Below are 20,438 nucleotides of genomic sequence, written 5' to 3'. Positions count from 1 at the left end.
TATACCATTTCTTATTTGAAACTAAACAATGAAATTAATATTTCAAATTTTAACTTAAATTTTACAGAAGTATAGCTTGAGAAGATGAAAATATAAAGAAATAGAAATAATAAACAAACAGAAATTTTAGGTTATTTGCACAATTTCAAAAATTATTTTCCTTGAGATGTTTTTGGAATTTCAATATTTTATTCACATTTAAAGAATATTAATATTTTGAAAGTTTTACCGAATAAGTTTTGAATATTATTTAATTTTGCTAGAGAAAAAAAAGAAAATAAAAAGGATAAACAAAAGATACATCATAAAAGTCATACAAAAAAATAAAAAAATTCAAGATTTTTTTGGACATACCAAGGATATTAGTAATTATGTTCGGTGGAGAAAAAAAATAAAAAATAAAAAATAGACAAGAAAATGAAAGAATCTATTATAATATATCCTTTTGGTTATTATGAAGTCACAATCGCATCATGGTGCATATACAAATAAAAGAAAAAAATGGGAAGCTACAAAATCAAAAAACCAAAAGAGGGTAACTCATATCTTCATCTTCCACCTAATATACGCACAAACTGTTCTTCTTCTTCTCAACCCTAATTTCATTGATGATATTGGTTTCATGGTAGATTGATTGCTTTCACCGTTATAAAGCCTTGATCTTTTCCTTTTCCACCATTATGCAGTTTTGCATTTTTTTCACTGATACACCTGAAACATAAGCATAAAATGAGAAAGAACTATAAAAATCCTTTTTTCACATTTTGAGGAGACTGATTTGTTGGGTTTTGCTCTTGCACTAAAGCTCAATAGGGTCCAGAGTGTAAGAAGAGCCTAAGAAGCCTAAAACCCATTCTGCTTAGGGTTTCTTGGAACCCATATATATTCTACGCTTATAGTCATCAGCCTCTCTAGTCATTACTTGATGGTTGCAGAGGCTGAGGTAAGGTCATCTCCCTGAAAGTGAGAGAGTGCCCACACACTTCCTGTTTCCCCTTGAGACATAGTCTGGAAGATCTCCCACAATCTACCTTCAAGAAGGTTGTTCGTGCTGCGGCGCTGAGGTGAGCTGTTCGTGAAGAGGAATCATACAAGGAAAGATTCTACACGAGACCTGCGCACCAAGAGGTAATTGTGAAACGAGGATGATTCGGTAAGCATACCAATGTACTAGGTCCTAAACCGCTTCCGCATAAACCTTATAGTTTCTACAATTGGTATCAGAGCCTTGGCAGTACATTGGTATGTGAATCTAGTTTCACTATTCGTGTAATTAGTTTTGCTTCGTAAAATATGGCACCTAGGATTCTATATTTGTTATTCAAATATTTGCATGAGTATTCTTTTCATTAAAAATCTATTCTTTATATGGTTTTGGCTTTAATCTATGGTAGAAATTTTCTTGTATTTTCTTGGGTTGTAACAAGGAGGCTAATCCCATATGATTAGGTTTCCTCGTCGGTGTTTTTATTTATTTTTCAGAATTTCTGTGTATTTTTCCAAATTTTGTAAAAGTTCAAGATCGAGAAACCGTGAGGAAGATGCGCAGTCAGCACTGTCGGAGACTTTTCGAGGACTTCCCGATCTCAGAATAGGGCGATCTATATATGGTTGGAAAGAGGATAGAAAGACAAATGCAAAGGTGGGTGAATCGCCGCCACCGGATCCTCCACGCGCCACCACGCGCCACCACGCGCCACCACGCGCCGCCACAAGTGGCTGAGAGTGGCTTCCACTCTCCGGCAAAGAATGAGAGAGTGAGGGAGCGTCCGACCACCTTTTTGGGTGGTTCCGGCGGCGGTACACTCGTCTCTTCAAGGTGATCCTTACCCTGGAGTTTCGTGCTGAGATGAGTTCGGGTGACGGCGCAGTGGACGTGACAGCTAGGGTTCCTGTATGTTGACTTAGGGTTTCTAGCCAAAAGTTGGTATTTTGGGCCTTTGGGCCCATGGTTACCATAAAGAGGCTTGAAACAGAACCTATGGACTATAAGGAAAGGACAAATCAGCCGCAAAGTTTCTTATTTAATTACTCTGTAATTTTATTTTTTAGGAAACCATGGATTAAGGTTTTTATTATGATTAATTGCCTTAATTGTATGATTGGATGATTTATATGATTGATAACATGCTTTATTGCGATAACATGCCATATAGAATAGGTGGTGCCATATTGTTGCATAACTTGTATGATTACATGAGCATAGTAACTATTATGTCTTCAGCGACTAGTATGATAGTTATTATGGGATTATTTTGATTTTAAATTATCCTAAAAAATTAATTAATAATTATTATGATTTTTGTTAAAAATCTAGATTAATAATTGAATTAATTAATTTTGGATAATTAACATCAAGACAAATAATCATTATGGAAATTATTTTGATTTCAAATTATCCTCATAAATGATAATTATTATGATTGTTGCAATCTAGATTAATAATTAAATCAGCTATTTGGATGATTTGAAATCTAGAAAAATAATTAAGAAAATTTACTAAGAGAATTCTTTTATTTTGCGAGTAATTTGTGGGTCTACTAAAATGGTCATGTGTTAAACACATGCTGCATATCACAATCATGTATCATGATTGTGTGAAGCACACGCTGCCTATCATGAACGGATTTTAGGACCTTAATGATTTCAAAATTCAGATAAGCTAAGTGATGCACGTTCATCGGCGCTCTTTCTTACATAGTTTTTGAAATCAAACAAAGGATATTCTCAATTAAATAATTCTTGGAAATTGGAAAAAATTGCTTATGTTGAATGGAAGGAGATTTAAATTAAGAAATTAATTTAACCTTCAAGCGCATTATAGGACCATTAATAAAATAATCATGTGAAGTCCCATCGAATAAGCATGATTGGATTTTATTAGATTGGACCTAAATAATTAAGGAAGGAGATTTAAATTAAGAGATTAATTTAACCTCCAGGCGCATTGTGGGCCTATCAATAAAATATTCATGTGAGGCCCCAATGGATAAGCATGATTGGATTTTATTGGGCCTTAATAATTTCAAAATTTTAGTAAAGTATTGTACGACCCAACGTCGACAATACTAAGTTATTAAAGATAATTTTGAAATTAAACAATGAATTCAACAGAGCTTATATAAATTCTCAAATAAAAATATTGAATAAGCGAGGGTTTTAAATTAAATATTTAATTTTAAAACCTGCGGGCTCCATTTGTGGGTCCATTAATAAAATGGTCATGTGAAGCTCCGTCGGATAAGCATGATCGGATTTTATTTGATTGGACCTTAATAATTTCAAAATTTTAGTTAGATATTGTACGGCCCGTGGTCGGCAATATTTAGAAACTAAAGACAATTTTGAAATTAAACAATGGTTAATTACATTCAAATTTGGTAAAGTTATTAACCCTCCCGTCGAGGCTCTGATAATGGCACCGAAGGCCCAAATAACAATTTGTTTTTATAAGTATCTTGCCCGTCGTAAGCCTTGTACAAATAAACTAAAGGATTGTTAACAATAAACAAGAGTAGTTATGAGAATCTACTTGTACTTCGTTTGTTTATTGCATTATTTGTTTGTAATTGTGTGCTTTATATGTTTTTCAGAAAATATCTTAGAAATGATTTTGAGTTAAAAAAAAAAACCTCTAGATGGTACCAACTAAGTGGAAAATAATTTTTTTTGTGATATTTTTCTAAAACGCGAAAGCTAAAATTTGTCCTGACAGTACAAGGGTCATAGCAACCTACAGAGGATGCGTCTAAGGACGCAATACTCAGATTGGAAAAGGACAAATATGGTAGTTCGCTATTATATTTTTGTCACTTTCCAAACACTTGCATAAGCAAATGCACATGGTTAAGAGTGGAGTATAGATGCTTCGGACTCTTAATGACATGTTTGTTGTGTCTAGCAGCTCTGCTAGACAGAATGCAGTCAATGCAGCTTTTGCTAAAAGTCTTGTTACATCCAAGGGAAATCCAAGGGTGGTAACAAGAACAAAATAACTTGGTGATCAGTTGTCAAACTAGTTGCTATGAAGAAGCCGCTAGGCAGGTGCTTCAAGAGCAGACTGAAGGGACACTGAAAGAAAAATTGCCCAGAGGTGATGAAAAGAACCAGACATGGGCATATCAAGGCCTGATCAGTGAATGAATTAATGATTCAGGAATCACTGATTATGTTTGTTACTCTTTGCAGTAGTTCAAACATGGCATACCTGTCAGCAATGGACATAGATATTTTTAAGCTTGAAAATGGGAACTTGTGTCTGCATTTGCAGTAGGACAAGTTATTTATAAGACTATGGTTTTGGGTGACTATTTATTTGTTCCAGATTTGAAGATGAATTCAATTATTGTTAGTTGTTTTGGTTAAAACATTTTTGACAATGCAATTGATTCCTCAGTTACATTTCGGAGTTCATCTTCGTCTTGTTTGTTCTGGTACATTGTTCAAATAGTCTTTATTACCTTTGTCTTATACCCCTAAATTTATTGTGTTGAATGAAAAGGATGATGAACAAGAACTTTCACCAAAGAAATTAAAGTTTCAATTGAAACATATTTTTGACTTTTATGATTGAGTCAGATTACATCAAATAGGAAACATGGACTTAAAAGAAGGACTGAAAGTTCAAGAATCCTTTAACTAAAAGCTACATGTTGGTCCTATTTGGAAGGTAAAATGGCCAAGCAATCCTTCAAGCCCAAAAAGATTTGCGTAACTATTCAACTGGAACTGGTACATACTAATGTATGTGAACCAATTAGCGTTCAAACCAGAAGAGGTGATGAGTACTTCATTATATGAATGTTTATTATGGATTTGGACAGATGAACCTAGTGCGCCATAAGTCTATAGCTTTTGGAAAATTTCAAGAGGTTTAAGTCTGAGGCAGAAAAGCATCTAGGTGTTCAAATCAAAATACTTTGGTCTGACTAAAGTGTTGGCTACCTGTCTGGTAAGTTCAGGTCTTACCTGATTTAAGAGGGGATAGTTTTCGTAACTGTCAATTCTAGGAACGCGTTAGTTGAATGAAGTTGCAGTATGCAACAGTCAAACATTTCTAGACTTGGTGAAGATCATGTTCAGTTATTCATCTTTACCAATGTTGTTCAAGGGAGATGCCTAGGAGAAGGAAATGTACCTTCTTAACTTGGTTCTGTCAAAGTTTGCTATAAAGACACCTAAGGAATTATGGAAGGGTGCAAGCCCAGATCGAACCATATTCGAATTTAGGGTGCTACGGCACACGTCCTACAACAGCAGTCAAAGAAGATGAAATCTTGTATGGAAGAGTGCATATCTTTTGGCTACCTAAGAGAACGAGGGATGATTTCTTATTTAGTCTTAAGGACAAGATAATCTAAGTGAGCACTCACATGATTTTCTTAAAGAAGGACTAGATGAGAAATTATAAGCTCTTAAGTAAGGTTATTCTTGATGAGATTTATCTCAGAACAAGAATTTTCATAATCTTTAGAAGCTTCATCCACTGTTCCCTTGATTGTTCAAGAGGGGATACATATATCTCTAGGTGAACAAACAAGAGAACCGTAATTGGAAATTCAACATGATAATATATAAGTGAAACTAGTAGAAATATTAGTATCACATGTGGAGAAACAATATCAAGAATAATTGGATCCTCAAGAAATTGAAGATCCACCATTTGACCCACTCTTTGTTTTACCTATAAATACATAAGGTCTAGTGCAGTACATTCGTAGTGGGAGAGAACCTTGTTAACTCTCAAGTCGTCTATTGTTGAGTGACATTGATCCTACTAGTTACGATAATGCACTAGAAGATGCTGTTGATCAAGTGTTGCTCAAGCTATGAATAATAAGATGGAATACTTGTATTTCAACTCCGTTAAGTCCCTAGTAAAGGCACCGAGAGGAGTAAAATCCACTAGGTGCATGTGGACATAAAAGGCAAAGAGAGGATGGACAGGAAGGTGAAAACCTTCAAAGCTAGCTTGGAGGAAAATTTTGCCATACACCATGCTTGAGTCTATCTAGATTCTCTTAGTTGCTGCTATAAGTCTCAATTATGAGATTTAATTTTGGGAGTTGGATGTCAGGATATCTGCATACAACAACCAAAAGGGTTTATAGCAAGTGGGCATAAACACATGGTATGCAAGTTTTGAAAGTCTACTTCATGGACTTAAGCAAGCATCTAGGTCTTGGAACATCAGTCTTTGATCAGGTTATCAAAATTTTGATTTTGAGAGAACCTTGATGAATGATGTGTGTTTGTATGTAAAGAATCCAATGGAAGACAATAGTTTTTCCTGGTACTTTATGTAGATGATATGCTCCTTATTGAAAATAACATGGAGGTAATATCAAGCATAAAGAGTTGGCTAAGTTAGTGTTTTGGTATGGAAGTAATGGGAAAGCCAATTATATTCTTGGTATAAAACTCTTATGAGACTGGAAGAATAAGTTGTTGGCATCACCTCAGACTACTTACATTGACAAAACTCTTGCCAAAATTCAACATGAGAATTCTAAGAGAAGAATTATAATTCTCAGATGTGGAATTCATCTCCCTAAGGAGTAACAAAAGACTCCTGGGAAGGAAGAATGCATGAGTTGGATACCTTATGCTTTGGCAAAAGGTAGTCTCGTGCATACCATGTTGGGCGTTAAGCCAGACATCTGTCACGCAGTGGGAGTAGTGAGATGGTACCATTTTGAACCTAGAGGAATACTAGATTATTGTTAAGCATGTACTCAAGTATCTTTGGAGAAAGAGAGATTATATGCCGGTATATTCTAGTGGGAGTCTTGAAAAGCTGAGTTTTCACAAATTCAGTTATTTCAAGCGAATATTGACTCAAGAAAATAAACCTCGAGCTATACTCAACTAGGATAGGAATAGAGGTGGATCTTGTAGACCCAGTTAATAAGAGTTTGTCTGAACTTGTGTTCAAGAGGCATGTTACTTCTTTGGGTCTTAGGAGGATTCCAGACTTGCATTCAGCGAGTGGGAGTTATTGGTTTCATTGTGCTCTTGGAGTAAGACAATGAAACAATGAAATCATTTTCTGAATTTCATAAATAAGGTTTTATTTATTTTGCGCACTATTGATACGTTCATGGAGGACATGATCATATGTTCTTACAATTGATGGATAGATTCACAGCTGTTAAGAAAGTTGGGCACTTTATTTAGGCTGCAATATTTTATGAAATGGTTTAGTCCGAATCATTGTAAAATATTGGTGTGAATTAATATTCACATTGAAAGGATCAAGGTGAGATTTGATTAAGGTTGTTTTTCTGTCATAAGGTATCAAATCTCTAGTTAACTATAGTTATGTAATTTCTCTTAATCCTGAGTTTATTATAAATAGGTAATCAAATAGCTTTCATTCTTTGATTTACCAACGGGTGAGGTTCGATCTATTGACGGCCAATAACTCGGTATTTTGGGAGTGAGATTATTTGATTATCGGTATTTATGAGATAAACACCATGGAATTTGTAGGATATGTCCTCTTGATATGTTTCAGTACTTGGATATAAAAGACACTGGCCAGTGCATGTAATCCATTAGAGAAACTATCATAGTCAAGGGAATAAATAATTGATTGAGTTACAGAAAACTTGTCAATCAATTATAGACATTCTACGAAGGGGCAATGCATATTCATGTTATAAGTGTTATTAATCTTGGAGTTCAAGTTCGGACTTTTAGTGGAACAGTACCGAATTAGATAATCATTCGTTGATTATCAAGAGCCTTGATTAATAATAGATGGTAGATCCCCAGGCTAGCTCAAGAAAAGGGATGGGACAATTTCAGTTGATGACGACTAGTGGGATACATGGACTTGGGCTTTGAGATCAAGTTTGTACTCAAGAGCAAGTGGGAGATTGTTGGGTTTTGCTCTTTCACTAAAGCTCAATAAGGTCCAGAGTGTAAGAAGAGCCTAAGAAACCTAAAACCCATTCTGCTTAAGGTTAGGGTTTTTTGGAACCCATATATATTCTACGCTTATAGTCATCAGCCTCTCTAGTCTTTACTTGATGGTTGCAGAGGCTGAGGTAAGGTCATCTCCCTGAAAGTGAGAGAGTGCCCACACACTTCCTGTTTCCCCTTGAGACATAGTCTGGAAGATCTGCCACAATCTAGCTTCAAGGAGGTTGTTCGTGCTGCGGCGCTGAGGTGAGCTGTTCGTGAAGAGGAATCATACAAGGAAAAATTCTACACGAGACCTGCGCACTAAGAGATAATTGTGAAACGAGGATGATTCGGTAAGCATACCAATGTACTAGGTCCTAAACCGCTTCCGCATAAACCTTATAGTTTCTACAATGATTATGTGCTAAGAAAGTTTGTACTTGATCTACATACCACTCCCACAAAGCACACTCAGGATTGTGACCCACAGATTCTAACTTTCGAGCAAGGTTAGACCTTTAGACTGTTTCTTATAAATTCTTCCAAGATGCTAGTCGCTAGCCACCTACAAATAATCTATAACGTGAACCGTTAAAGGTAGCTCTTTTAGGACTAACAAAACAACATGTCAACGAAAATGGATGGAAAAAAGAAGCAAGGAAAGCAAGCCATGCAAAGGGAAATTAAAAATGAGATACATGCAGTAAATAATGAAGAAGAGGGACGTCCTTGGTTCTCAAAGGGTGTTGCTGGAGCTGTTTCAAGTAATTTTTTAGTCCGATCCCTTCTTTGCTAAAGACCCCAACTTGCTTCCTCTTTGGCTGGAAAGAGGTAACCGGCCCCATGACTAATGTTCAAAAAAATGAGAAATAGAATGAGAGTGGATGTAGGGAAAGAAAGGATGGGGTTTGGGTGAAGAATCAGAACTGAGAAAGGCGCTGAGAAAAATAAAGATTTCATTTTAGAATTTGGTATTTAAAAGAGTAATTGAGAGAGAGAGGAGGAACTGAAAAGTTTTTTTTTTAGGTAGTATAATTTCAAATATTATTAATAGACTTTTTATCTTCCAATACAATTTTTAAAAACCTTTCATTTCCCAATACAACAATTAATGATGGTGGGTCATTAATCATCCATTTCGATTTTCGTTTTTTAATAAAAAGTCATTATTACGATTTTTTCTTTTATCTTTTTTAAATGTTAAAGCAAGTGTGAACACACAATGTGAACACACAGCTGAACACGAATCAAAGTTTGACATGTCAGCTTTTTAGAGGGTTTATAGTGTGAACACAAAGAGAGTTTGCTTTGGTTCTCCTTTATATATATAATAGATAGATAACAACTTCTTGTCTTTGCAGTAGTTTCATTTTCATTTCTGATGTAATAAGCATCGATGTCAATATAAAACAGTACATGTTTTTTTGGGTTTTTGAGTTGTTATGGTTTGATTTAAAGTATATATATGTATAAAATTTCTTCGAAGACCTAACAACTTAAACTATTGGCACTACTTGCCATCCTGGTATAATTTTTCTTCTTTACGTGATTGACCTGCTGGGTAGATTATAACCTAATTCACCTAACGTAGATTATAACCTGCCAACATGAGTCATTAGCTGAATACGAAGCATGAATAATACTCAACATTTTGCATGAAATGACACTTTTGTCATGGATATAAATTTCAAAAATCAAATTCTCATATTGATAATTCAAAATTTCAAAATTAAATAATTTGTGATTATAATACATCCAGTTAATGATAGTTATTTTTAAAATAAATTGTGCAAAGTCATATAATTTTCTTATTATTTAATTGGCTTCATAAACCAAAATAAATAAGATTAAATAAAAAAATTCGTATATTTGGGCTTAGTCAAAAGAGTCAAAATATCTACAGTCTGAAATATGGGATCAAGGGGCTGGCAGTTCTTCAAAACACAATTATTGGTTGTTAATTTTTTTTACCATATTATTTAATTATATATAAATTATTGTTTGGGTGATTAGTTTTGATTAATTATTGCTTTTGCCTCATTAATTTTAATATGGTGCGAATATGAAGATCTAAGCTCATGTGGTTTGGCATCAACCCACATAAACGGTTAGAAATTTTACAAATTATGTTGGTATGACATTTCAACTAAACCATACAACTGAATGATATACTTAGTTTAATATATGTTGTTTTGCCAACTATTATTATTTAAAGGGGTAAGAAGGTTGAACTGTCTAGAGAGTCGCCCTTTATATGGGTTAAGAAAGGTTGAATTCGTATTGAATTAATTGAATTTCTTAAATAATTAATTATTATTTTTTAAACAGTTTTATTCTTTATATACTAAAATATAGACTTTAAAATTAAAATATGATAGTTTTAAACGAGATTAAACTCTAATCTTCCACAAAGAGTGAAAGAAATTTTATCATGCATGTACACTTTTGATACATCCACTTTAAGAGAGTTATTTTGAAATTGATTGTGCTAAGTCATGTAATTTTATTAATATTTAATTTTATTCATATACCAAAATAAATAAGCCATAGCGAGAAAATATGCTGAAACTAAAAGGTTGAATTAAAATATTTTTAGATTTTGGGCTTACTCGAAAAATGGACATTCTTTTAATTGTGGGATCAAGGCGTTGCAGTTCTTTAAAATACATTTTTTGTTCTTATTTTTTCTTTTGGACTATTTGGTTAGTTCAATTTAAGTTATGGTTGTTGCATGCTTCGTATGTTTGCAACTTTTCTTTCCCTTTATCCTTTTGAAATAATGCACTTATGATATGATAGATGTATATAGTTGTGTGATACATTTCTACAAAGACTATATAACAACTTATTGTCTTTGCTTGCAGTAGTTTCATTTTCATTTCTGATTTGATTGATTTGCACTTCATTTTCTACCTTGTAAAACAAGTTAGAAAAATGAGAAGAAAACAAGCATCGATGTCAATATAAAGCAGTACATGTTCTTTTTTGGTTTTGAAGTTATTATGGTTTGATATAAAGTATATTTATGTAGAAAACTTCTTTGAACTTAAAGTCTGGTCACTACATGCCATCCCTGTATGTATTATTTTCCTTCTTGACGTGATTGACCTGCTGGGTAATTTACTACCCTACAAAATGGTTGGAAGACTTGGAATGAAATAATTATCCCGGCATTAAGTTAGATGTGACCTTACCACGAAAACTAACTACATATCTAGTTAGATTTTGGTATGTCATTTCAACTAAATCATACAACTGAATGATATACTTCGTTTAATATATGTTGATTCACCAACAACTATTATTTTAAGTGATATAAGAAGAATAATCTGGAGTGTGGTATTAAGAGATTCACCCTTATACGAATTTAAACAAGAACTAATTCCAATTGAATTAATTAATTATTATTATTTAAATATTTTTATTTTAGCTGTATTTACATAAAAATGAATAGTTAAATCCACTTACTTTTATGTAAATATAACTGAAATTTTTTTCGACAAAAGCAAAATGTCATGCCCATATATATATATATATATATATATATATATATATATATATATATATATATATATATATATATATATATGGATTGGATCTATATCCTAACAACTCTATTACTAGCAAGATTGGATAAGGATATCACAACATTAGATAGGATCAATAGATAAGATCCCTATTCCCATCAATCAAGACAGATTTCATATCAACTGGGACATCTCAAAGGCTCAAGCCTATTAAGATAATCCTTATAAATAAGAGGTTAAAGACTCTAAATACACACTCTAAACTCATTTACTATTACTGCTAACACTATGCACACACCCACGTATTGGCTATAAGCTATTGCTTGTGTGCAGTGATTGAGATATTGACTATAAGTCAACCAAAATATCTTTATATAGTATATCTTTGAGCGAGGTGGCTAGAGAAAAGATGTATTCTCTATATAAAAACCAAACTTGGTGTTTGGTTGACAAACCTAAAAATAAGAAGGTTATAGGTTGTAAATGGGTTTTCAAAAGAAAACATGTCCCTGGTATGGAAGAGGAGAGATATAAGGCTAAAGTTGTTCCTAAGGTTATTCCCAAGTAGCGGGAATTGATTACCATGAGATTTTTCCACCCTGTTGTTAAGCATACATCCACTAGACTTATTCTTTCTGGTGTTGCTTTATTCAACTTGGAATTGGACCAATTGGATGTAAAAACTGCCTACGAAAATTTTGCGGTTCTCTAAGACCGAACAATATATATATATATATATATATATATATATATATAACATTTCTCAAACAGTTAGAAATAAGTTTATCTTCGGCTATTCAAAAATTACGTCGTTTTATTTATTTATTTTCTTATATTAATTGATTCACCTTCGAATGATTATGATTCTCTTTTTCTCTCTCTTCCTTTATCACCATTGTTTCATCTTTGTACGGTTATGATTTAGTAGTCGGAGATAAAATTATCTCAAGCAGCTTGAGAAACGATAAGTCCATATATATATATATATAGGGTTTGTTTTTTCTAAAGTTACTTTAGATAACTTTTTTTTTTTTTTTTGATAACAACTTTAGATAACTTTATTTAATGTTCATTGAAACGACGTCGTTTTGGGACGGAAATCATAGTGTTTTTGTAATTTTAATTTATTTTAGGGTTATAATAGTCTTTATTATTCTAATTTTTTAATTTTTCAACTCCAAAACGACGTCGTTTTAATGAACATTAGACAAAGTTGTCTAAAGTAACATCAGAAACTTTTTTCCCATATATATATATATATATATATATATATATATATATTCTTGTGCGAGAAATTTTTACAAAAGATCAACAAAGTACATGTTTGCGCTAATTTCGTTTATGTCATTGACGTGCTTAACTTTTTTTGGAAATGGATCCTCTAATGTGCTAAAAAAACATGATATGGTCATGTGGGAAGATCACAACCATACAAAGGTAAATCAACGGTTATGATTTCGTAACTACCTATTTTATCATTTTTTCTCTCTTCTCCTTTTTTACCATTGATCCACCTTTGTATGGTTATGATTTCCCACGTTACGTGATCATGTGAATTTTCACATTAGAGAATCCAGATCCACTTTTTTAACCAATAAAATGGGTTACAAGAATTACAAATAAACATATAAGATAAAAAATTTACCGGGGTGAAGTCGCACTTTTGGTGAGCTTAAGAATGTCAACATTATGTGTGACTAGATCACGTATAAGATAAAACGTAACTAACACACATATTTTTCCTTAAATAAGCATTAGTCTTTTACCCAAATGTTGTGAAGATTTCTGGTAAATGTAACAGTAAAATAAAATAATTTTTTTATTTAAAACTTCTTTTAATTAAACTTTTTATAAGTGATTTATTATAATATATCGTTTTCAATCTTGATATAACTAATGATTTAAATCTTTTTAAAATATTGTTAATATTAAAAAGTAAAATACAAAATTACTTCATAGAAAAAACCTTGTTTGATATATATATATATATATATATATATATATATATATATATATATATATATATATACTGTGAGAAAGGAAGAAATCGAAAATGGATATTACAAATTAAAAATTTTAAGAAAAATATTACCTATTAATTTCTTAGGAATACAATATTTTACTGTACAGCGGATCGGAATAGAATATAGAGGCCTTAGTAAGGCTGGATAGTTCAGGATGAGTTTATTTTGTATTTTTATAATTTCCTTTATATTTTCTTTGCATATTATTAATTAAACTTAAGAACCGAACTAAAAATAAGATTTTTTTTCTTCTTAATTTATAAAAGTATTCATCTATCTCCTCCTAACAGATTAATATTCTGGGAGAATTAGTTGGGTTAGCGCTCCATCCTTGCCCACCCCATTTATCAAATAAATAAATTTGAATTCAAGCACAAAGGAAATAAATAAAAAAGTCTTTTAAGCTTTTTAAAGAATTGATTACTCAGAAAAAATTGTTAATAAAATATATTATCTGAAAATTTAAAAAAAAAAAATCAAACACAACCTTCAAAATACCAATTTGTCTCACTTTGTGAAAAGTCATATTCTACAGAACCGACAAGTGTGAACCAGAATATCCTACTTTTGAGGTGCCAGTGTGCCACCCCGCGGATTCTGCACTAATGATTCTCTTATATATATCCTGCTGTCCAGTATTGAATCTCTTATACATATCAACAAAATCATCATGAACAGTTACTTTCTTAAAATGTTTTATGCATTGCTGCTACTACTTTTATTGCATACCTCAACTTCTACTCTCGGATTCAACTTGCCTAGTAAAAGTGAACGAGTAAAGTGCATTGAGAGGGAAAGACAAGCACTCATCAACTTCATACAAGACCTCCATGACCCCTATGCCACGCTGCCTACATGGAGGGGGGAAGATTGTTGCAAATGGAGAGGGATTGAATGCAACAATGAAACAGGTCATGTACTTATGCTTGATCTTCGTGGTTCCAATTTGCAACGTTTGATGGGTGCAATCAATATCACTTCATTGATTGACTTGCAATATTTGGAACATTTGGACCTCAGCTATAATGATTTTCTTCGCAGTTACAGCCCAGAACTCATGGGCTCCTTGGCCAAGTTAAGATATCTTAATCTCTCTTCTTCTAACTTTTATGGGAGGATTCCTTATCAACTTGGAAAGCTTTCAAACTTACAATATCTCGATCTAAGATACAATTATGTTGATGGAGAAATCCCTTATCAACTTGGAAATCTCACACAACTACAAGTATCTTGATCTTGAATGAAATTCACTTTCTGGAGCAATCCCTTTTCAAATTGGGAATCTTCCTATCTTGAATACTCTTAGGCTCGGTGGAGATTTTGATGTCAAAACTAAGGATGCAGAGTGGTTGTCTAATCTCCATTCCTTGACAATTCTTGAGTTGAGGTCATTTCCTAATCTTGGCTCTTCTCATCAATGGCTGCAAACCATCAGTAAGCTTATTCCAAACTTAAGAGAGTTAAGGCTAATTGCTTGTGGTCTTTTAGATTATGATATTCCATCTTTGTTTCATTCTCATTCAAACTTTTCCACTTCTCTCACCATCCTTGATCTCTCTAGTAATATGCTGACATCATCAACATTTCCATTGCTGTCAAACATTAGCCTTAATCTTCAGGAGCTTTTTCTTTCTTATAATAATTTTGTTTTGTCATCTCCTCTCTATCCAAACTTCCATTCTCTTGTGATCCTTGATCTCTCCTATAATAATCTGACATCATCATCAATGCTTCAAGATAATTTCAACTTCAGTTCCAAACTTCAACAACTTTCTCTAGTAAATTGTAGTCTTTTGGATAGAAGTTTTCTTGTACCATCTGCCTTTAATATGAACTTTTCATCTTCTCTTGGCTACCTTGATCTTTCTGATAACTTGTTGACATCATCGGCTGTATTCCATTGGCTTTTAAACTTCACCACCAATCTTCGTTTCCTTGAACTTAGTGGGAACTTGTTACAAGGTCCCATTCCAGAAGGATTTGGGAAAGTAATGAACTCTCTTGAATATCTTTCCATCAACTATAACAATCTGCAAGGAGAGATTCCAACTTTCTTTGGGAATATATGCTCCTTACAAACATTATTGCTCTTAGATAACAACTTGAGTGGGGATCTTTCTAGCTTCATACAGAATTCTTCATGGTGCAATAGACACATCTTGCGCAACTTGTATTTAGCTTATAACCGAATTACTGGCATGATCCCTAAAAGCATTGGATTACTATTTGGGTTGGAAAATTTTTCTTTGAGGGGGAATTCTTTGGAGGGTGACATCACTGAATCGCATCTCTCTAATTTTTCTAAGATGGAGTTCATAGACTTATCATACAACTCACTGTCTCTAAAATTTGTGACTAGCTGGGTTCCACCTTTCCAATTATATTACTTGAGACTAGCATCTTGCAAGCTGGGTCCGAGGTTTCCTAGTTGGCTGCAAACTCAGAGTTCCTTAATTTATCTGGATATTTCTAATGCTGGGATTAATGACTCTGTACCTGAATGGCTTTGGAACAGCTCACAATATATGTTAATGATGAATATGTCTCACAACAATCTCATAGGGGCAATTCCCAATTTGCCATTCAAGCTTCCTCACAAACCGTCTATATTTCTGAATTCAAACCAATTTGGAGGTGTTGTTCCGTCTTTTTTGCGACAAGCTTCACATCTGATACTCTTCCAAAATAAGTTTTCAGATTTATTTTCATTCTTGTGTGACAAAAGCGAAACTGCAAACTTGGCCACTTTAGATTTATCAAACAATCAAATAAAAGGAAAATTGCCAGATTGTTGGAAATCTGTGAACTTGTTATCGTTTCTTGATTTAAGGAACAATAAATTGACAGGGAGGATTCCACCGTCCATGGGCACACTTGTTAAATTGGAAGCTTTGGTTTTACAAAACAATAGCTTAATGGGTGAATTACCTTCCACTTTACAGAATTGCAGCAACTTAATTTTGTTGGATGTTGGTGGCAATTTGTTGTCAGGTTCGATACCATCATGGATAGGAGAAAGCATGCAACAATTGATAATCTTGAGTATGCGAGGTAATTGCTTCTCTGGAAATCTTCCTATCCATCTTTGTTATTTAAGGCGTATTCAACTGTTGGATCTTTCGAGGAATAACTTATCAGAAGGAATTCCAACATGCTTTAAGAATTTCACTGCAATGTCTGAAAAGAGCATCAACTCAAGTGAAACTCGAAGTCATATATATTGGTACAATAGTGTTCACAATAATAGTTTCGTTTTTTACAATGTAAGTAATTATTATACTCTGAACATAAAGTTGATGTGGAAAGGTGTGGAATATGGGTTCGAGGATCCAGAGTTGCGTCTTAAGAGCATTGATCTGTCAAGTAACAATTTAAAAGGTGAAATACCAAAAGAGGTTGGATATTTGCTTGGCTTAGTTTCTTTGAATTTATCAAGAAACAGGTTTAGTGGAGAAATCCCTTCTGAGATTGGGAATGTAAGATTTCTAGAATTTCTTGACTTATCAAGAAATCATTTTTCTGGAAAAATTCCATCTACTCTATCCAAAATTGATCGTCTTGCAGTTTTAGACTTATCAAACAACTGTCTCTCTGGAAGAATCCCTTTCGGAAGACAATTGCAGACTTTTGATGCCTCTAGTTTTGAAGAAAATATGGATCTGTGTGGTGTACAACTTAACAAAACCTGTCCCGAAGATGAGACAAAAGGAAAGGCTCAAGGATCAGCAGTCCATGGTGAAGATGACAATTCAGCTTTCTTTGAAGCATTGTACATGAGCATGGGGATAGGATTCTTCATAGGTTTTTGGGCCTTATTAGGACCAATACTGCTTTGGCAACCTTGGAGAATTGCTTACATTGGGTTCTTGAACAGACTGACAGATTATGTATATGTATTGGTTGCGGTGAATATGGCAATATGCTGCCGGTGGCTCAAAGGCTAGTAGGTACTTATTTCTAATATCATCTTTTTCTGAAGGTCTTGGTATTTTCTCTCTGTTGTATTTACATAAATCAATAATTACTTCTTATATGCAAAATGGAGAAACATGAAATTTTTTTTTTAAATAATACTCATAATGCAGGAATTTAAATCATCATCATAGCTAATCCTAACTTCTAAAAGTATTGCTTTAACTAGAGTATAACTCTCACTTACGTCTCTCTTTCTGTCTGTTTGACACATACATATTGGCTTTCATCAATTCCTCCACCATAATGAGCCACTTAAGCTAAGTTTAATAGTGCTATTTGATTATATATGATTCTTTTTTCTTTTCTTTTTTTGTATTACATGAGAATTGAACATACACCCCTACACTTCATACACCTAACTCACACACCTCACACCACTAGGCTAATCCTAGTGGATTGATTATATATGATTCTACTCGTTCTTTTGATCACGCCTCTTACTTCTGCAAGAAATGATTATTTTCTAGTTGTAAAGAAATTAGTGTTTGTGTGTTTAAGTTAGAGAAGATATCTACTTTTCCTATGACCTCTTAAATGTGCTTATTATATATACACCAATGACACCATGGTTAGCTACATTTTTTGTTTGATTTAGTTGATCACTAAATTATGTTTTCAATTTTTTTCCTCCATCACCACTAATGTCGGTAGTTTGCATTGTACCACAAAATTTGCAGTTTATTGCAGATCAGCTACGCACGTCTTATCTAGGATGAAAGTATCATGGGTTGCTGGAAGTTTAAGATATGTATTATGTTGTAAATTGTAACATCCCCGTCTCGAGCCGGTTCATTTAACATACATATGATACAAACAGAAACAGCGGAAGACTTAACTTACAAAAATATGAGCTAACTTTTTCTTTTTCTAACTTAATTCTTACTCGGGGTAAACGAAAATCGGGCAGAGTTTCCTCTATAAATCGGACAACTGGGGATTTTCCAATCCCACACAGAAGCATTTCCTGATAAACCGTTTATACAAATATAATCAAATGCCCATCCATGGGCGCATGCATAACTTGGCTCAGTGCCACTATATCTAACAGCATGCAATCCAACACGTAAACATATCTGAATACTACCTAATCACATAACGTGCCTGAATACCCAAATGTACATGCATCAAAGCGACAGACGTGTACAAAACATATACAGGCCATATACAAAATAAAGGATCAATATCATGATCCATCAAATGCGAAAATACTAAAATACATCAAACACTCCAAAAAGGTAGTAGCCTACAGCCACTCAAAATCCGATCTCTCAACTGCCTCAGCCACGTGTCGTGTCCCTGCCTAGTGAGGACTCACCGGGAATCTGGGCACCTGAAAATGTGTCCCCAAAGAGGGGTGAGATTACAAATCTCAATAAGCTCCAGGTTTATAGAGAATTCTCCATACCCCTGGCTCACTCCTGCATGAAAGTCAGATACAAAGTATACGAATACAACATATAACAGATATCATAACAGAACAGAGCATATATCCATATCATATCAGAGATGTGCGCCGTCATTCCCAAGGGAGGACCCCAAGCGGAAATCAACGCACGTGTTCCCGAGGGAGGACCCCAAAGCAGAACCAGACATATCAGAGGAGTACACCATCAGTCCCGAGGGAGGACCCCAAAGCGGACGTCCGGGTACTATACAATCAATGGCCAGAGATTGTTACAGAAATCATATTACAGAAGTCATATCAGAGCAAAACATATCATGTTATCAAATAACTCTATATGAATGCATCTATACAAAGCATCTAAATCACAGTCATACAGTCCAACCATAGCTCACTAACCATGGTGGAGCACTCAAGCAGGAAAAGACTCCTTAAACATAGAGCTTACCTCTTGAAGCTTTACCAATACGCTTACTTGTGGAACAAGTTACTTTTATCACTTCAAGAGATTTCCGATCCTTCTCAATCCCTAGGCACACCTAGAGAATAATTTACAATGCATCAATAAAATGATGCAATACCATAATTATTTCATAAGCATACATTTTATCGCTTATTTTCCTTTCTTTGCATTTTTGCCAATCCTATGCCAATACACAAGTCTAGACCCCTTTATAACCGTTGGTGTTCTTTAATTTAATCAACCATTCCCTTAGGAATTTTCAACATAAATCATGCTACTTTTCTTCAAAACTCATCACTTTTATACAATTTATTACAACACATTTTATTTAAAATAAAATGTACAAAATATATCCCTAAATACCCTATAGGTCGAACTCTATAAGGAATAGGCAAGGGCTCTTTTCTTTTTAATTACATGTAACTTACACATACAAATGTATGTTTCCATATTGTTCCAACTTAATGTTGGGACATCAAGTCCCTCACCACTCTCCATAGCCGAAACATAGGGAGTCAAGACACAAAGGATTTTTCCCCCTTTGGCCTTCACACTAATTTACCAAATTCCTACTCACTCCAACACATTAGACACTCTAAATATATCAAATAAAATTTTGCTCCATGCACCCTATGTGACTCATCATGGCCGAAACCTAGGGAGGGAAGTACCATGGGCTTTTCAATTTTTTTAATTACATGTTGATGCTTACTTTAACATATAACTTCCTAAACAACAACAAACCATTATCAATTTCAATTTCTAAAATCAATTATTCCCTACCCACACATGCTCATAGATTTCATGACTTAATTCATCAAAATAATATCATGGAAGTAGAGGTTTCTTACCTCTAAACACTTGTACAAAGCCTAGAGAGCAATCTCCAAGCCAAACTTCATCAAAACTCACTTTTTCTCCTCCAATGAATAGTAACTCGAAAATGAGAGGAGGAATAACTCTTCACACACTCAACTATAGCTCAAATGGATAGGTGCAATGGATTCGTTGAGTAGTTCCTAATCGATTTCATGTGGTGGGTCATTAGATTTGGTGGAAGATTCAAAGAGAATCAACAAAATCAAAAACAAACCCTAACCCCCCCCCCTTTTTCCTGGTGCAGCTCGGTTTTGGAGTGA

General features: G+C 33.8%; 1 pseudogene; it reads left to right on the top strand.

Moving 5' to 3' along the window:
- The first annotated feature begins 14,129 nt into the window (after positions 1-14,129).
- Positions 14,130-18,147, top strand: LOC133304049 (receptor-like protein EIX2; annotated as a pseudogene).
- Positions 18,148-20,438: the final 2,291 nt, after the last annotated feature.

This window comes from Gastrolobium bilobum, unplaced genomic scaffold (genome assembly GCF_033153095.1).
Source record: "Gastrolobium bilobum isolate Gb01-03AN ecotype WA unplaced genomic scaffold, APGP_CSIRO_Gbil_v1 utg12392, whole genome shotgun sequence".
Taxonomy (NCBI): Eukaryota; Viridiplantae; Streptophyta; class Magnoliopsida; order Fabales; family Fabaceae; genus Gastrolobium; species Gastrolobium bilobum.
This window is presented reverse-complemented; position numbering and strand designations above follow the sequence as displayed.